Source organism: Mauremys mutica, chromosome 18, assembly GCF_020497125.1.
Source record: "Mauremys mutica isolate MM-2020 ecotype Southern chromosome 18, ASM2049712v1, whole genome shotgun sequence".
Taxonomy (NCBI): domain Eukaryota; kingdom Metazoa; phylum Chordata; order Testudines; family Geoemydidae; genus Mauremys; species Mauremys mutica.
The window spans coordinates 24723059-24736680 of NC_059089.1; the positions used below are offsets into that span (position 1 = coordinate 24723059).

Genomic DNA, 13622 nt, shown 5'->3' on the forward strand with positions numbered 1-13622 from the left:
CATTAAACTGTCAACTGCAACTGAATTTGGATAACGAGTGTTAGCAGCGGCAAGAAATTATATGTAAATTACTTTGAGGATTTATCTGTGGATTCAGTCACCGTTTTCTGGAACGGGACACGCTCTGAGGCTTTGGCTTTTGCGGCATCTTTGGGTTGGGAAACAAAAGTGAGGTGATCTTGATGACCATTTGTGGCCATTTAAGGTCCAAGTGGCACTGTTCTGCAAGAGTCAGGTGTGTTAACCTTGCTGTCTGAATCCTCCTTAGGTGATTATAACAATATTATACATTGCACTTAAATGGCATCTTTCCTCACAGATTCTGCAAGCTGTCTACAGAGTGGATATGTATCATCATCCACAATTTACAGTTGGGGAGACTGAGGTACCGTGCAGTTAAATTAAGGAATTTGGCCAAGAAAAGTCAGGAATAGGTCTCCTGAATTTAATTTCCTAATGTCTAACCACTAGTCTTAGCTGCGTCTAATTGTATCTCGTTTCTCTGAATTCCAGCTACAGTTTCTAGAGGATTTAGTATTCTTCTCAAGCTTAATACTGGCCTGTGAAAATGAATGAATGGAAAATCTGGCCTCCCAGTTGTTGTTCCCAGACCAGACATGTCCTAGCTTCCTTCACCTCTCTTCTGGTGGCCGGTGTCTTCAAACTTTCTGACTTGTTAATAAACTCTGAACTCTCCTCCTTATCTCTTGAAATCTACTCCATTCATATAAATCTGTAGGCATATTGCACAGCTACTGCTCATCTCGTGTTGTGTGTACTTTTACAATACACTGGTCAAATGCAAAAGTTAGGTTTTGAATCAAAACTTACAAAAACTGATATTAAATAGAAGTTAAAACATTTTCCTTATTTAATGCTGGCATGAGAATCAGAAAATGCAACAGACCACTCAAAGGACAGTTATTTTACTTTTATAATCTGTGGTGTAAGTAACAGGGAAATAATTTTATTTAAAAAATGCATCAGGTGATTGATTTGAATCTTGCCACGTACCTGTAAAATTCTAGAAAATAAACCTTTGGTTTCTTGCAGCTCAGGGAGCACTGGCAACCAATGTGGTTCAGGGTATGTGGGACTGTCAGATTTCAGCACAGGGCGGCTGCTGCTGAATCCACTGTGGATTTATTCTGTGCATCAAACAGGAGACAGCAATGACAGGATAAAAGACATTGTGTTATGACCTGTTTCACTGGCAGGATGTTGCAGGGCAGAGTATGGATTTTTTTTTTTTCTGTTTGAACAGAATGTGTTCCAGGGCAGGGCCGGCTTTAGGCCAATTCCACCAATTCCCCCGAATCGGGCCCCGCGCGTAAGAGGGCCCCACGCCCAGTGGCAGGGCCGCCAGGGTGGGCTAGTGGCCGAGAATTCCTTCCCTGGCTAGAGGCTCCTTTTTATTTTTTACTCACCTGGCGGCACTCCAGGTCTTTGGCAGCACTTTGGCGGCGGGTCCTTCACTCACTCGAGGTCTTCGGTAGCACTTCAGCGGCAGGTCCTTCAGTGCCGTCGAAGACCTGGGGCGAGTGAAGGACCCGCCTCCGAAGACTAGGAGCGCTGCCCGGTGAGTACAAGCCCCACATGTTTTTTTAAGTGTGGTTTTTTTTTTCAGTCATCCCTGATGGGACCCCGTTGAAACTGTTCGAATCGGGCCCTGCACTTGCTAAAGCCGGCCCTGTTCCAGGGAGGTCTCATCGGGGCTTGCAGTTGTCTGAAGGAAGCTTTCACAGAAAGGAAGAGACCCTAGGGCTTATTGATGCAGCCAGCTTAATTCACACAACAGGGCCTATTTTTTTAAAGCATTAGTAACCCCTTGTTTAGGGGGGAGGGGGAGAGGAGATGTGTGTAGGCTGATTTGGGGATGACATCCCTGGAGACTGGCTTGTGGGGATTGGAAGTGGCCCAGCACAGTTAGCATCTAGTGTCTGCATCCAATGAGTTAACAGCCTCGGGTCAGTGCCCCCTGGATAGGGATCCGCATCACATGCTAACAGACCTGTAGGCTCCCTTATTTATCTGCAGCTCTGGAAGCCTCAGCCCTGAGGCTAAGAGGAGGAAGGTCATGCTCACCAATCTGCCCACTCCCACCCTCCAGGAGGGGCTGAAACCCATTGCGGAGGACAACGTGTGACTCTTGGGACTAGTCTACACTTACCGTCCGGGTCGACGCGGTGAGTTCGACTTCTCGGAGTTCGAACTATCGCGTCTGATCTAGACGTGATAGTTCGAACTCCGGAAGCACCGCGGTCGACTCCGGTACTCCACCACTGCAAAAGGCAGTGGCGGAGTCGACCTTGGAGCCGCGGACTTCGATCCCGCAGCGTCTGGACGGGTAAGTAGTTCGAACTAGGGTACTTCGAGTTCAGCTACGCTATTCACGTAGCTGAACTTGCGTACCCTAGTTCGACCCCCGCCCTTAGTGTAGACCTGCCCTTGGTTTGCTGCTTCCTCTGTTGTTTGGTCGATGGATGCACAGGGCTTCAGTCACATTTCTCTGTTTACATTTTTTCTCACAAGTGATTTGGCTGTGTGAAATTGGCCCCTGGAAAGCGTGGGGTGTGTGTGTGTGTATGTATGTGTGTGTGTGTGTGTATATATATATGTGTATATATATATATATATATAATTTATTTATTTTACTGGTTTGTACTTTATTTTGTTTGACAATAACAAATGGAATCAAAGCAATCACTCTCTATCTGACCTATGAGTCCTCATCCTCAAAGGAAACCTGCACAACACTTTCAAAAGACAAGCCCGGGAGCTTAAAAACATAACTCTGCTAGACACTAACAATCATGGTCTGAACATACACTGCGTTTAGGAACCCACTAGCCCCCTCTTTTTGTCCTGTGACTGCAAAGGTGTTAACGGGCCACTCTACCGTGAATGGTCATTACAATATGTGCTAACTACTTATGCGGAACAATCTGTTCCACCTTGAATTTTGCTGTGACTCTGGGAATTCCTTTCCCAGACCTGCCGCTCGCACCAACAGAAGTTGGTCCAATAAAAGATGTTACTTACCCCCTCCCCTTTTCTCTCTGTGTAAACTAGTCCTGTTCACTTGTACCTCAGCACCACTGATTTTTAGCTCTGTGATCAATTCCTCTTTATCTGTCAAGATGAGGTCTCATATAACTTTCCCCTGTGTTGAATGCATCACTGTTTGAGTTTGGAAATTGTCATCTATAATGTTAAGAAATCCCAAGGATGTCTGAATACTGACAGCATGAGGCCTGCCGCATGTGTCATGCAGACTGAGTCCCCCCCATGATTACCCAGCATTTCCCCCCTACACATTATAGATATTCATTGAAGACGGTCTCATCCTGTTCCCTCGTGTGATTTGGTGGTCTGTAGCAGACACCGACTAGTGCCCCATCTTGTGCTTTTTTTCTATTGTTACATGATTTAATGTATGACATTGATCCGTCTATTACACCCCCTGTGCTGCTTAGATGGATTGTTCAGGGCAAATTGGAGGTGTGTGGACCGAGAGACTTTGGCTGGGCAGCAGCCCCATGTCTACAGAAGTTTGAGCTTTTGGGACTGCAGCAAAAGACCCATGACATGGATGTGGCTGATCCAGGCCAGTGGGGCTATAAAACCGCAGTGTAGATGTTTCAGGCTCAGGCTACAGCCTAGGCTCTGAAACCCTGCAAGGCAGGCAGGTCTGAGATTCCTGGCTGTGGCCTGAACCCAAACGTCTTCACTGCTGTTTTTAGCCCCACAGCCCGAGCCCAAAAGCCTGGGTCAGCTGACCTTTGTGTGGGCGTAACCTCTGTGGTTGAACGTTTTGCCTCCTGCAGGGAGATCAAAGGCTGGAATCCATCAGTAGAGTGGTGGCCTCCACTCTGCTCTCTCCTGGAAAGACATGGGCTATGGGCAGATGCCGGGGAGAGGATCTTGTGCTGCTCCGATGACATTTTTTTCCATCCTCCTTCAGACACCTCCCCTCCCCCACCCCCTTGTCAAAACCATTGCAGCCATGCCAGAAATACCAGCTGTTCCTGATAAATTACCTTTCAATGGAAAGAGTCCATGGGGAGAGTAATTCAAAGTTAGGGTATACGTAGGGCTAATAGGAAATGTTAATTCACATTTCACTCTTTTGATCAGTGTATATTGAATCATAATTCACAATAATATTATTTGGCACTTCTGTGGCACCTTTCATCCAAGGCTCTCACAGTGCCTTGCAAGCATGAAGTCATTCAGCCTTGCAACCCCCGATGAGATTGTTTAAACAAAGTTTTATGTATTTTACAGATGGGAAACTGAGGCACAGACTTTCCCAAGGTCATGCAAACTGTCTGTGGAAGAGCTGGGACTTTGATATCAAGGCTTGCAGATGCCTATTTTAACCAGGAGAACTAATTTACACAGTGATTTGAAAATTAATTAAAATGGGAAAAACTCTCTCAGATAATAGGATTTTTTTTCTTTTGAAATTTTTTTTATTTTTGTGGTGGTTCTCAATATATTATACACTTCATTTGTATCTGGTCTGATATTCTTTTGGACTTCCAACACTACATGGGATGGTTAAATCCTCTCCAAACCATACCAAACTCCTCCCCCAAATACCATTTCATTGACATGTTTTTAAATGCCATAACAATCATTTTTCATATCAGTTTTTTTAAATGTTTCATTTCCAAACTATATTTTAAATAGAAATGGTTTTGTCTTTTTTTTTGGTTTGTTTTGTTTAAGTTTGAATGTAAAGGTTTCATTTTTCTGTGTTGGCAGGATTTTACACTTTCCCCTGCAATGCTGGAAACCCAAAAGTAACCACATTAGGCAATGCATGAGAACCAGAAAGTGAAATGGACCAGGCTAGTTTCATTTCTCTCAGATAAATGAAGTGCAAAAAGTAAACAAATAGCATGAATGTTGATTTCTTTAAACTGAAAGTATTTGAATATCATATAATATAAACTTGATATTGTCCCTTTACCAATAACCAAGAAATAAAGTTAAAGAATTAGTCTTCAGAAAAAATCATCAATACAATAAGTCATCCACTTCCTCAGCAACTTTTTATAGCAGGGACATGCTTTCTGAAGACTTCTTTGAAGTCCTGTTGGATGGATTCAGTAACTTGTGACCTGGCAGCTTAAATGTCCCATTTAAAAAGAAGACCTTAATCTCTGAACTTTTTCCATTAGGAAATGGTTTATTTTTTCCTCCCATTCCCATTAGTCAGGGCATACGTAGAAATGCCTTCTTTGCTACAGCAGTCATTGGTAGTTCTGGCTGAGAACACGGCTTGCCTATACTTTTCATGCTGAATCTAAAGATGATGCCTACTGCCTACCTAAATTCTAAAATTGTTCTTGCCGTAGTAAGACTGAACACGTCTTTCTAACAGCAGCAAATGCATCATGTCATAGGCAGTGATCTCTTTGACTTTCATTGGGTAAGGTGGGTAACGCTGGGTCTGTACGCTCTCAGGAAAGTCCAGGCTCTGCAGCAAAAAGTAGTGAAAGGGAGCTCTTCCCTTGAAGGGTATATCTACGGTGTGATTAGGCATAGGCATGCTTTAGCTTTGATCTAGCTAGCTTGCTAAAAATAGCAGGGAAGCCCTGATGGAATTGGCTGCCTGTCCAAATACATACCCTGTATCCCATGCTACCACCCATGCAGTTGCAGCTACACTGATATTTGTAGTGAGCTAGCCCGAGCAAAGCCAGCTTAGATGTGTCTCCATGTGCTGCAGTCACACCTCCTGACTGCAGTGAAGACATACCTTGAGTCAGTACTGATCCAAGGTCCTAGCTCTAGGCCAATGTGATGCTGGAAGTGTCATAAAACTTGACCCACTTTCTAAGCATTCATGATCATGTCAGGCCCTGCAGCACTTTCCCCATGATTAGGGCTGCTAAGTCAAAGCATCACCAGCACCTGAGTGGTCTTTTTCTGGTCGTCTTCCCTCCAGATACCAATGGAACTGATTCTCCTCATCTTGGGAGATGTGGGGAGACCTTATCTCCAAGTGGTGACGCTGCTGGACCAAACCCAGCTCATTTATTTGAGGCAGTGGGTCCGATTCTGATCATTTACACAGTTTTTGCACTAGCGTAACTCCAATGACGTCAATGGTGTTACTCTGGATTTATATGGGAATTGGGCCCAGTATCTGCTGAGCACCAGGGAAAGGCCAGACGATCCTTTTCACTCAGTTCCTTTAGCACTCCCCGTCGAGTAACTTTTTATTGCGCCTTTGTGTGTGTATGCATTAAAGTGACATTGATTTCTGCATACTATTTCGAACTCCAGTTGCCATGGGAACAGGATTCACTTTCCCCTTCATGCTGTGTCTTTCCCCAGCTCTGCCCTCTGAAGATGCGAGCTGTATTTCTCCTCCTCTCTCTTTTTTCTAGAGAGTGCCGATAATGGTGACTGAGACATCAGGGATAATTTGACAAAATGATGATACAAGCTATAATGCCTTTGGTGATGCATTCGTGCGGGCCCTGGCGCTCTGCCAGCAGCCAGCCTGTTTGTGTCTTGCTCCATAATTACGCTGGGTCATATCTTACCTGTGACATTCTTCACAACATGAAGGAAATTAGTTCAGACACTAATCACGTCTTTATTTCCCAAATCTCTCTGCAGTGAGGTATGCCACCTATTGTGCTAAGTGCAACCCTCCAGCCCAAATCTCTGGATTGCATCTGTGTGTTTCTAGCCATAGGAGAGGCACTTGCCCTCTCCCATTGCTAGAGCCAACCAAGTCCTAAAGCCTTTCCTTGCAATCCTTGGGAGCTGTGCCCAAGTTAGGACTTCAGGCTATGGTGGTTATGGTAGGGGAAAAGCTGTGCAGGTCCATGTCAAACTCCAGAGATCCTCTGGAGGTTCTTGGGGACTGTCCCTTCACCTGGCCTCTTTGGGAGAAGGGTTAGTGCCTGTGGTACTGGACAGCCTGGTCATGCCACTGTTCTTTTTAGGGACAACAGGTACTGAAGGGGCAGGCAGTGCCCAGGGCCATTTTATACGGACGTGGGTGCTCTAAGCACGGGTGGAGACCAGGCCAGGTTTATTTCTTCGTAGTATTAGATTATACCCTTTAGACTGTAAACTCTTTCGGTAGAGACCTTGTGTTCTGACCTGTCTGGGAAACGGCATATGCATCTGTGGTCTGGGCGCTAGCTTGGGAGTTGGTAGACCCAGGTTCAATTCCTTGCTCTATCACAGACTTCCTTTATGATCTAGTGCCTCAGTTTCTCCTCTGTAAACTGAGGATGATAGTACTTGGACACTGTAGTACAGGGGCCATATTTAGACAGTAATAATTCACACTTCATCCCAGAATCTCAAAGTACTTTACAAGTATTAATTAAACCTCCCACTGATCCTGTGAAGTAGCAGAAGTAGCATCCCTATTTTACCGAGAGGGAAAACCGAGGTATAATGAAAGCCTTCTAATCAGTAAGGTAGCCAGCTCTCACTGATGACAGCAAGGGCCGTTTTTCTGTGGTTGTTTTCTGATTGCAGCCTGACTTTAAATGCAATTCTCTTTGATAATTAGCAAGTGAGTAGAGAACAGTTAAGACAAAAATAAATGAAAGGTAAATCACCTTGATAGATTTGAGTTTCCTGCTGGGTAACAAAATCCTGCTTTAAATATATCAAATCCAGTGCTAATAATTAGGTAGCAAATAATCACCACTGAAACCTAACAGTATCTGCATCTCCTCCTGCCCTTCTCAAGATCTCTGCTGTTGTTTTGCAGAGATTAAAAAGAGCAATAAATCCATTTGTTTTCTAATATTTTGGGAGCTGGTAGGCAAGTCTGGTTACTGTGTGTAGCGGATCTTCCTTATACCACTGACAAGCTTTTCAAAGTGAATGTCTTGGATAACATTGAAAAGAACATTGAACACTGTAGTTATTTATGGCTTATTGTTGCCTCACACCACACTCCTCCTCACCCTAACCAGGAGGAGGCGCTATAGGATATGATACAAGGGTCAGACACAGAGAGCAAAGTTAGGCGGAAAGGGGGAAAAGCAGCTAGAATGCAGGCTGAGTTAGATTTTATTTGTGTTTAAATGGCTTTTAGATTGAAATATTTGTGGTTCAATTGTGAAAGTGTATCATGAGCTTTCATATATGTGTGTGTCTAGATCTGATATGTATGGTAATGTGTATATATGTTCATATGTATTTCTTGCTCCCTGCCCATGTTTTAACTATGGCTGGAGCTAACTATTTTATGGATTTGCAAAACCTCTTGGTTTTGCTCTTTTTATTCCTATCATTTAAAACCAATAGGTCTCCCCACCCCCACCCGCAGATGGTTTCATTTATTTAAAAAGCCCAAACTTCCCAACCCAAACAGTAGCCTGTGCTGTGTGGTGTAAAAGCTAGAAGGCTGGCATACCCTATATGTGCTATGTTTGTTCTTTCATTAGAATTTCTCTATCCCCTTCTCTGCTCCTTTTTTGAAGTCTCTTCTAAGAAGAATGTGACTTAACTGACATTTGGCTTGAACTAGTCAGTGATTTTTAGTATGCCTTGAAATCAGGCCTGTGAGTTCTCCATGCCTAATATTAAGTATTTTCCTGATGTCTGGCCAGGATTAAGTGCTGGGAAAGGTAGATAGTGGGAGATGTACAGGGCTGGTATCCTGTCTGAATTACAGTGAGTTCACCTTACCTTTGCAAAAGTTAACATTTTTGTTTGATTGGAAATTAGCTGAAACACTAATATTACAAATCAATTTTCATAAATCCAGCAAATGTGTTTGGAGCCACCAGCATCTGACTGAGAATTGAGCTTCCCATTTGAATGAGGAACTTTTACTGCAAAATGGTGTAACGATGAACCCTTGCGTACAAAGGATGACAATGCTGCTTTCTAAAATGTACTGTCCTAGCGGCTACCTTTGTACCAATCGTGTTACTACAAAGCACAGAGGATTTGTCAATAAAACTCAAACAATTAAAATGCTGGTGCTGCCCTATAAACTTGAAATCAGGACGGGTAAGAATGGTGTCCCTAGCCTCTGTTCGTCAGAGGATGGAGATGGATGGCAGGAGAGAGATCACTTGATCATTGCCTGTTAGGTTCACTCCCTCAGGGGCACCTGGCATTGGCCACTGTCGGTAGACAGATACTGGGCTAGATGGACCTTTGGTCTGACCCGGTACGGCCTTTCTTATGTTCTTATGAAAGTGTGGGTCCCACTCTTAAATTTTCAAGACAGAACTGGGTAGGAAGTAGCCTGATGACTAGATACAGCATGAAATCTGTATAAATCAAGCCAGAGGAAGAGCCTATAAAATGTGCTCCTGAGATGGTTTATTTTGTATCATATAGTGAAAGTGGACTTTAAAGGAGAACATTCATGTAAACAGATTTGTCTCCTGTATGTGTTTTATTGCACAGTTTGGGAGTTCCGTGTATCTAGGCTTGGAAAGACTAGATTTTTATCAGTAACTGTTGGTAGATGTCGATATGCTGATAGACAGTGCCTTACTTTGCCTACATGTAAAATGCTGCAGCTGCACCACTGTCATGTTTAAGTATAGACACTACAGGAATGGGAGGGTTTCCCGTTGCTGGAGGTAATCCACCTCCCCAAGAGACAGTAGCTAGGTCAACGGAAGAATTCTTCCATCGACCTAGCACTGTCTATACCGGGGTGAGGTCGGCTTAACTGTGTCGCTCAGGTGTGTGGATTTTTCACCCTCGAGAGACGTAGCTATGCCAGTGTAACTTTTGGGTGTAGACTACCCTCAGAATAGTGCTGCTTGAGAACTTTAGAGTCAAAATCCAGTGATTTAGTCTTGAACTAAGCTTGTTACAAATGGACTAACAAGAGCCTTGTAAAAACAGGTACGATTGTTGATTTAAAGCAGGGGTCTCAAACATGCGGCCCGCGGGCCGCATGCGGCCCGCGGAGCTCTTCCCTGCGGCCCGCGGAGCTCCCCAGGGGAGCTCCGCAGGGGCCCCCAAGAGAAAAGCGGAGGCTCCCGCCTCCGCCCCTCTCCTGGAGCCTCGGCGCATAGAGCGCCGAGTCTCCGTCCGAGCGCCTGAGCCCCGCCCCGATCCGAGCCGCGTGGGGAGGGGGCGGGGCTGGGAGCTCTGGGCTGAGCGCTGCGCTCAGCGTGGAGCTCACAGCCCCGCCCCCTCACCACGCGGCTCTGAGCGGGACCGCCGGAGACGCGCTCGGGTAAGGGGGGGGGGAAAGCGGGACCCGCCGGGGCCGGGCCGGGGGAAGGGAAGCGGGACCCGCCGGGGCCGGGCTGGGGGGGGGGAAGGGAAGCGCTCAGGGCTGGGGCAGAGGATTAGGGTGCGGGGGGATGAGGGGTTCATGATGTGGGGGCGCTCAGGGCTGGGGCAGAGGATTAGGGTGTGGGGGGATGAGGGCTCTGGCTGGGGCTGAGGATTAGGGTGCAGGGTCCTAGTGCCTGCCCTCCGCCAGTACTGGCAAGGCAGGCTTCCCTTACCCTGAGCCTCTCCAACCCCAAACCCTCAGCCCCAGCCAGAGCCCTCATTCCCCCCGCACCCTAATCCTCAGCCCCAGCCCTGAGCACCCCCACATCATGAACCCCTCATCCCCCTGCACCCTAATCCTCAGCCCCAGCCAGAGCCCTCATCCCCCCACACCCTAATCCTCTGCCCCAGCCCTGAGCGCCCCCACATCATGAACCCCTCATCCCCCCGCACCCTAATCCTCTGCCCCAGCCCTGAGCGCCCCCACATCATGAACCCCTCATCCACAGCCCTCACCCCACACTCCAAACCTCTTCCCTAGCCCTGAGCCCCCTCACATCATGAACCCCTCATCCACAGCCCTCACCCCACAGCCCAACCCTCTTCCCTAGCCCTGAGCCCCCTCGCATCATGAACCCCTCATCCACAGCCCTCACCCCACAGCCCAACCCTCTTCCCTAGCCCTGAGCCCCCTCGCATCATGAACCCCTCATCCACAGCCCTCACCCCACAGCCCAACCCTCTTCCCTAGCCCTGAGCCCCCTCCTGCATCATGTACCCCTCGCCCTCAGCCCCACAGCCCTCACCCCTGCACTCCCTCCTATCCCCAAACTCCGTCCCAAAGCCTGCACCCCCACCCCCTGCCGCAGCCTGGAGCCTGCATCGAGCACAGAGCCTGCATCCAGACCCCCTCCCCCACCCAAACTCCCTCCCAGAGCCTTAGGCAGTAAATCTAAGTGCGTGTTTTGTCCTTTGAGTGAGGTGCATTACTGAGTGTATATATTTATTAAAACTGCGCGCGCTTAGGGGAGGAGGTGGAGAAGAGACAGGGCAGGGGCGGGGCCTCATGGAAGGGGTGGATTGGGGGTGGGGCCAGGGGCAGCAAGGGGGCGTGTCAGTGATGCGGCCCTCGGGCCAATGCACTAGTCCTCATGCGGCCCTCGGGGTCATTTGAGTTTGAGACCCCTGATTTAAAGCTACTTACTGTGTACACTTTGACATGTGATGTTGACAATTTGTGCTGTTTATAAAGCTTTAACTTTTTGGATTAGATCTTTAAATAAGTGTCTGCTCCCCATCACAATTTCCTGCAGCTGTGAAAATGTAAATAGAGAAAAATCTAAAGAAGACTTACCAATGAATGTTGTTATCCATTAAAAATTGAAGTCTGCCAAGGCCATGTAGATAACTCCTGGTGACCACTTTTGGAAGTGGCAGTGTTGTCTAGTTAATAGTGCCCCAGAGTGAGAGCAAGCAGTCATGAGTTATAAAGCTGGCTCTGTTGCCAGCCTGCTGTGTAGCCTTGGAAAAGTCATTTAACCTCTATATGCTCCAGTTACATGGGGATAATATTTACCTACCACACAAGGTTGTTGTGTGCCTTAATTAGCTTACATTGGCATGTTGCTTAGAGAGGTACATTGCTACATGAGTGCAAAATACTTGTTATTGAATCCTAGAACTATAGATACAGGAAGAACCTAGTAACTCATCCAGCCCATTCCTCTGGGGCCAGCATAGGGCTGTTCTCCACAGTGCTTTGCCAATCTCAGTTTAAATGTCCCAAACGATGGGACTTCCCTTGGGAGACTGTCCCACAGCTTCGTACGTTGTGACTATGTTTTAGAGGAGGTGGCTTACTCTCCATGGCTTGCTACCATGGGTTTGACAGTGACCTTGAGTGTCTTGCAGCTGCACAGGTCTTGGATGTTTAAGGTTGCTTCCATCTAAGAAAAGTGTGAAGACAAAGAATTTCTCTTTGATGCTCTGGGGGTCTGTCTGATAAGCAGAGATGGCTGCCCTAACTGAAAGCCAGAGCTTCATTCACAAACAGCAAATGTAGCAGTGCTATCAGAGATCATCACCTGTAGTGTCAGAGAAGAATTGCCCTCCCCCCAGTGCAAGACATTGCACAATTGACCAGGGACTTTCTGGGTAGAGGTCCCCTCTACTTTCTCTGAAGGGTTGGGTTTTGACCATTGCCAGAAGCAGGACCCAAGGCTAGGTGGCCCAGTGGTCTGTTTCAGTATGGCAGTTCAGATTTCTCTATGCTAAATCAAGATTAGGAGGTGGTACGATCCTGCGCTAGAAATGGATTCCCAATTTTTGTGCCCCTCTCCCAGAAATCCTGCCTCTCCTCGTTCAAACCCAGTTTCTTCCACTCCACAGTCCTAGAGTGATCACCTCTACAATGCTGTCTGTGCACCCACCCACGTTTGACCTCTCGTTTCTGTCTTTGTTAGACGGAAAGCTCACTGGGGGGTGGATCTGTTCATTGTCTTTTGAAAAGCACATGTGCATTTCTGGTATTAAGAATTCAGTTGGTTTTGTTGTATTGGAAAGAAAATGTGTTTTTTTGCTTCAGTAAAGATGGTGAAGGGAGGAATTCTTCATTCGGACTGTCTGAGCCTTAGGAAGGGACAGTGTATCTGTCTGTTGATGATCTTGACCCTGCGGTGAGGGGTCTGGTGTAACTGGAGAGGGCTCAGGGGTCATTAGCAAACTGTAACCAAGAATATTTTGTAACAGCACAACTTTTGAAAGCCTCTGTGCTTCTTAGAGTGTTGAGTGGGCACCTGCGAGGTGGGGGTCAGGCTGTCTGTAGCCACATGCCTCGGTTGAGTTACTTATCACAGCAAGCAGGACACTTTAAATGGTTAGGATCGTAGTACCTTGTGCACTAGCTTTAAGTATTAGGAGCAGATAGGTGGTTTCCCTTGGATGCCCTCTATAAAGAGTCTGAGTGATAGAAACCATTAATCTTCGTAGAGTTTGGTTGCTGTTTGTGTCTGAGAGGGATCACCTAGAATCCAAATACACTTTGCTACCATGTCCTATAAATTCTTTATTTTATCTTCAGTGAAATCACAACTACATTTTAAAAGCAGGACGGACGTAATGATTTACAGCTGATATCAAGCGCTTAAGTCATTATTATGCTACAGAAAGTATTGTAGAAAGTTTAGATTTATAGGAGTGTGAATAATTTTCTGTCAGATGGGGATTATCCCTTTTAATCTAAAAGACACTCATTCTCTCTCTATCTGAGGTTTCAAAGACATTTGTCTGATTGGAATCTATTGCTCTCCATTGTAAAATAAATCTCCTGTGTATACAGTGCATAGGAGACTGTAAATGTGAACTTAGATTTATTGAAA

General features: G+C 46.3%; 1 protein-coding gene across 17 annotated transcripts in view; it reads left to right on the top strand.

Annotated features, from left to right (window-relative positions):
- LOC123352367 (DAB2 interacting protein) overlaps positions 1 to 13622 on the top strand; it is a 401633-nt gene that overhangs the window by 185408 nt on the left and 202603 nt on the right. The gene's annotated exons all lie outside the window — the stretch shown is intronic.